We start from the raw sequence: 6,469 nt of genomic DNA, 5'->3' as shown, positions 1-6,469 counted from the left end.
TGTACCCCCAGCCACTCCTAGACGGAGTTGGGGGGCAAATCTGGGGAGCACCCATCTGCTCCAGCTCCTCTGGGTGCAGAGGAGGAGTGGGACGCCCCCCACCCCACCCCAGGCACGCACAGGCCTCCTCGGGAGCCAGAGCTGGAGGGGGACACCTGCGCCAGGTGACGTGGTGGAACCAGGCCGACAGCACAGGGAGGCTGGTGTGATGCCCACGCAGGGCCTTATTCACGTAGCTCTGCTTTAGTGGTGTCTTAGTTCTGAGAGGTTACAGACCCCCGAGGGCCCTCCTTGCAGGAACTTGACCACGTGCCCAGCCTGCCGACCCCTCACCACGACCGGGTGTGGGGAGGTGTCAGAGACCACACGGGGTGCCGTGCCCTGAGGACATGCGCGACCTGAGTCGGTGACATGGAGGAGCCCCGAGAAGATGTCGTGCCAGCTGTTTCGGGACTTAGAGGAGCTGATTCGAAAGTTCACATGCAGAGCAACTAAGCGAGAACTGCTGGGAAAACCCTGTAAACGCGTGGAAGAGGGACTAGGCACGCCAGCTACAAGACACAGATAAAGATTACACTAATGCTCCCGTAATTACCAAAAGCCTTTCCAAGTCAGACAAAATCCTGGATTCCACTTTAAAAACTGGCTGATTTCAACCACATGAAAATCAAGTCAGAAACTCATGAGTTCCATGAGTAAGGAACTTTAATAAAAGCTTGATGGAAAGCAGCGACAAGTACAACCGTATCTAAATGTAAAACTGTCATTCTGCAAAAGACACAGTTAAGAGAATGAAAAAGCTACAGACTGGGAGAAAAGATTTGCTAATCGTATTACCTAATGAAAGACTCGTGCAGAATAAGAAGCAAAGTGTTGGCGAGGACGTGGAGCAACAGGAACTCCCGTCCAGCACCGGTGGGGATGCATATGGCGCAGCCACCGTGGGAGACAGCTTGACCGTTTCTTACAAAACCGCACACATGTGCTCACCATGTGCTCAGCAATCATGCTCCTTCGGATTTACCCAAAGGACTTGAAAACATACATCCACGTAAAGCCTGCGTGCAACCTTCACTGCTCTGCTCATGACCGTTAACAACTGGAAGCAACCAAGATGATCTTCAAAGAGGGAACGGAAAGACCGCGGGATTCCATGAAACGGACTACGATTCAGGGACACAAGGGAACCAGCTATTGATTCACTCAAAGCACGGGTGAGTCTTAGACTTGTTTTGCTAAGTGAAAGAATCCAGACCCACGTATGACTCCATTCACAGGACGTTCTGGAAAAGGCGCAACCCCGGGAGGATAAGGAGCAGTGGCTGCCGGGGCTGCGAGGCTGGGGGCTGACGCTGGAGCGCGGATGCGGCGGCCCCACCCTGTGTGAAAACCCACGGGCCGTGCATCCCAGAGACTGAGCTGTTCTGTGTGCAAACTGAAAAAATAAAGAAAATCAAAGCTCATCACATGGTACACCTGGGATCTATGCGTTTCCTTACATGTACACTTTACCCATGAAAAATGTTTCACACTGAGGTGTCCTGAAGAGTTCACTGCTTTTTTGCCTTATTTCTTAAACACACCTGTTTTGTCATGAGAGTTTGTCAGACAATATGAAACCAAGAGCATTAGCATGAAACAAGCACCCCTGTGTGCCCTTCCCCAGGCAGCAAGCCTGTTCCACGTGCTGGCAGCCTACTCTGTGTATGACACTGTGAGTATCCCCGCGCCCAGGCCCTGCCCCTTCCAGGGTGTTCTACGCGATGGTCAGGATGCAGGCGCACAGGGTCACAGAGGTGATGTAGGGGGCTCCCCAATCTTAGACTGAGACAGAAAGGCTGGGGTGCAGACTCCACTTTCCAGGACAGAAACAGAGCCTAACTCCTCGGTTGAGCGAGACCCGCACTTGACGCATTTAAACTTATATGGGGCTGTATGTCAGTGATCTCATAAAACTAAGAAATATTTATTTAAAAGATAAAAAATAAAAATGTAAAAAATGACCAATGAAAGAGGACAACCAACAGTTGTTTTTCCTTTAGAAGTCTTTATTAAATCATAAGTGTACAATAGCTTCTTAAGTCTACACAGACACTTCAGTTTTCTAAAGGAATACATTGTAACATTATGTCTCATTACACCATGGTCCTGGATAACAGCTTTTCAAAACTTTGTGAGAAAATTCTTGAAAATTGTTTCATATGTCACCCGACACAAATTTCAACATTATCAAAGAAGGTATGCTTCTACACTCTTACAAATACCAGTAGAAAGAAACAATTAGAAAGCTAAGAAACTGTCTCAGAAGCATTTTTTTCCACAATCTTTCCTCCATAATAAGGTAATGTTCTTAAATAATCCAACCCGTTCACAGATGGCTCTCCACATCTGCTCCGATGTCTTCTGCCATATCACTGCATATTTCTGACTGAGGGAAGAGTTTCCATGACCTGAAGATGTTCTGCTGCCTCTGGGCTTTCACGCTTGCCCACAGCAAATAGAAGCTCAGTATCGGATGGTCCCTCCATAACGCCCACTTCCTCCACTGCCTCCTGGACCATACTTTCCTCCATGGTGTAATCCTTGTTCCCGCAGCAAAAGTTTCCACCCTTTGCTAAGTTTAGTTAGAAGGTTGCTGGTTATGATTTCTGAAAATCATTGTCATTTCCACTTGCACACTTTCCTCCTCCATAGATGCCATACCAACCCCCGGAGCCTCCACCCTGGTTGCCAGATCCAGGTCCTCCACCACACCTACTAGAGCCATGACCAAGCCCACCGACCACTCCTGAATCCATCAGATCGTCCTCCAAATTTCCTTCCTCGTCCTGGCCCTGCTCCAGCATTTCTACCACCATCAGGAGAGTCTCCAAAACCAACGTTGCCTCCTCTTCCACCTCTAGAACTGTGGATTTCCTGCATTTTAGGTCAAGACAAGGCCTTTCTTACTTCTGCATGATGACCATTGATGCTATGGTCTTTCTGCAACACGAGCTTACCCACAGGATCATGGTCATCAAAAGTAACAAATCCAAAGCCTCTTTTCTTTCCAGACTCCCTATCAGTAATTCTCTCAATGGCATCGATTTTTCCGTATTTCTCAAAGTAATCTCTAAGATGATGCACCTCAGTATCTCCTTCAATTCCACCAACAAACAGCTTCTTCACGGTGACAAGAGCCCCCGGCTTTCCATAGTCCTCTCTTGGGACAGCACGTTTGGCGGCAACCGTTTTCCCATCAATGGAATGAGGTCTGGCAGCCATGGCAACATCCACCTCAGCCATGTGTGAAAACGTGACAAAACCAAATCTTCCTGGGTTTTGGCTGGCAGGATGCCTTATTAACACACAGTCTGTAAGGTTTCCCCGTTGCTTGTAGTAGTTCCTCAGACTTTCTTCTGTGGTTTCAGAGCTTAAGCCACCAATAAAGAGTTTACAGAATTGTTCCTTTTCTTTCTTATTCCTCTCCAAAGGAACCGATGTTGAAGTTCTCTTCATCGCAGGCTTACTCGCTTGAGCCATTTTCCCGAAGCTGAGGGGGATGAGGGAGACCTCCGAAGACTATCGTGAACCGGAGGGCCCCGGCCCTGCGCTGAGAACAGAACCTCTGCTGCTCCAGCAACAACACCTGTAGGAGCACCTCCACCGGGGACCTGGTGATGCCGCTACTGCTCTGGAGCCGCTGCCACCCTTGAACCAATCTTGAGCAACTTTCCGCTTTTCTGCAAAACGTCATTTTGAACCGAGGGACCTTTCCTGATCCAGTAATCAAACTTCTTATTACGTTTCCTCTACATGGATTTTTTCCGAACTTTTAATTTTCTCTGCTTTGTTATCTATTTTTGATACAGTTTTCCTCACTAAATTGGATATTCAATGAGGAGATCACTAATGTGGACTTTTAAAGTTTTACGCCAAAATGCTTACCTATTGCTTTGCCCTTACAATGAGTTCAGATATCTTTTTCGAAAGAAACTATTCAGACTACAAAAAGGATTTTTCTAAATTTTACAAATAAATTCACTTAACTACAATCATGTAGTGATATAATCTCTTTTGTGGTAGACTGCAATCAATTGTCATTAGGATTCCAAATCCTTTCTCTGTCTAATCCATAAGACTCTATAATCTAAATAATATGTTTAAAATTTACATTTATCAGTACACCTTTCCTCTTAAGTCTCTTATCTGTCCTCAAAGATATTTTTTAAAGGGGAAATCCGTTCATTCCTTTTCTTCTACCATAATTATTAATACTATCCTTTTCATTACTCAAGATATCCCAGTTTTCAGGGAAAATTACTTGATCCTCCTAATGATAGAGCACCTAATATACACGAAGTTGTGTACAAAAGGCCAGGGTTCAGGGCTTCCCTGGTGGCGCAGTGGTTGAGAGTCCGCCTGCCGATGCAGGGGACACGGGTTCATACCCTGGTCCGGGAAGATCCCACATGCCGTGGAGCTGCTGGGCCCGTGAGCCATGGCCGCTGAGCCTGCGCGTCCGGAGCCTGTGCTCCGCAATGGGAGAGGCCACAGCAGTGAGAGGCCTGCGAACCACAAAAAAAAAAAAAAGGCCAGGGTTCAGAATTTCACTTAACAAAGTCATTGCCCCAGTTTATTTGGATCTTGGTGAGAGGAGAGGGGTAATATACTAATGAATGTCTAATCTAGTGTTAGGTATAAGAAGTGTTGTGATAAAATAGTAAGGTCCACATTGAGACAGAGAATGAGGGAAATATGGGGGAAGTGAAATAAGAAGGGATAAAGGGAGGAAGAAATTAAGTAAAATTACTGATGATGAAAAGCTTAGGGAAAGCCTAACTGAGGACACATTTGAGCAGAAAACTTAATTTTTAAAAAAAGAAAGAAAAAAAAAGGTCAAGCACAGTGTGGGTAAAGAATTTTTCAGAGAACAACAGAGCAGAGACAAATATACTTCCTAGTGATGTCAATATATTTTTTTAAATCTCTCCTGTTATTCCAAAAAAGCTTCAAATACAAAAATATACAAAACCTTGAATATTTTGTAATATTAATACTTAGGATATAACTTTCAATAACAACTTCTTTTAAGCACTAACTTAAATAGGTTTTACCAAAAAAAAAAAAAAACGCAAATGAACATTCTTGCCTCAATACAGATGGCACACTCTCACCAGAACAGGCTGATTTGTGAAAGAGGTCGATGCTGGTTCCCCCAGTTCCAAGAGCTGTCCTGTGACCCACTCCTGAGATGCAGACAGCCTGTAGCTTGCAGACAAAAGCAATGACTTCTGCCTCTGATTGCCCTTTTATAGAGCGAATGGGTAATCCAGTCCGTGGGTAATTCAGAGACACACCCTATCTCATATCAAAGGGATATGAGAGATTCCTCAATCTTTATACACGAATGCAAAAATATGGGGTTATTAACACTGTCAGAAAGTATCCTAGGTGAAAAAATGTAATACATTTGTATATGGGGTGGTATTTGCAGTTTCTATCAATGTATTAACATTTCCTTTTTCTCCCGCTATGGACACAGTCAACAAAAATAGGAATGGAAGTTCTATATACAAAGCTTTCCAGAAACGGATGTTTTAATAGCAAAAAAAAAAAAAAAAAAAAGAGACTGTTTAAATGTTTATCAATAATAGAATATCCAAAATGTATGTTGACAAGTCTGTAATGTCTATATCACACAGCCATTCTAAAAAAAAATAATAATGTTTTGTGCATTTACCTTTCAACTAATTCCTGGTAAATTTGGCATGAATTCAACTACTTTACTCTTTCCTTACCATTTGACCTAAATAGTCTCTTTACTCCCTTTACTTCATTGACTAGGGTTTGACTCTTTTATTAATCCATTTTTTCTCTTGAAACTTGTTAGTCGAAATTATATACACATCATTGTGTAGTTATATTAGTGATTAAATGATGAATCCTTCCCTTAATAATCTAATACAGATAATTACTTTCAGCACCTTTCCCAAATGCTAATACCATAGAACACTTTCAATACCATTTTAATTTTCCTGAATTTCTATTACTGTTGTCTTGCCTTTTAATGCCACAAGTATTTTAATGTCCATGAGATGTATCTAGAATTGCTTTATAAAACAAAAATTATTCATATTTATTTGTAAATGATCCTTTATTTCCTCTTCATTTCTTCCTGAATTCCTGGTTTTCAGTCTGGGATTATTTTCCTGTGGACTTAATAACTCACTCTAGTATTTTGTCTAATACAATGCTGCTAACAATGAAGTGTTTCATTTTACATTTTCTAAGACATCTTTATTTGGGGCAATATTGATGCTGGGTATAGAATTCTGGTTTGTCAGGAGTTTTTTTGGCACTTCAAAACTGGTGCCCTGTGGATATCAAATTTTTATTTATGTTTAGACATCACCAGTTAGCCTTTTTTGTGCTTGTTTGTTCTCTGTATTCTCTCAAATCTTTTACATTAATGTTGTTTTTTAGACCA

General features: G+C 42.9%; 1 pseudogene; it reads right to left on the bottom strand.

Annotated features, from left to right (window-relative positions):
* Positions 1 to 2,620: 2,620 nt before the first annotated feature.
* On the bottom strand, positions 2,621 to 3,498 carry LOC136121695 (heterogeneous nuclear ribonucleoproteins A2/B1 pseudogene; annotated as a pseudogene).
* Between the last annotated feature and the right edge of the window lie 2,971 nt (positions 3,499 to 6,469).

This window comes from Phocoena phocoena, chromosome 3 (genome assembly GCF_963924675.1).
Source record: "Phocoena phocoena chromosome 3, mPhoPho1.1, whole genome shotgun sequence".
Taxonomy (NCBI): domain Eukaryota; kingdom Metazoa; phylum Chordata; class Mammalia; order Artiodactyla; family Phocoenidae; genus Phocoena; species Phocoena phocoena.
The sequence above is the reverse complement of the archived record's forward strand: the minus strand, read 5'-3'. Positions and strand labels throughout refer to the sequence as shown.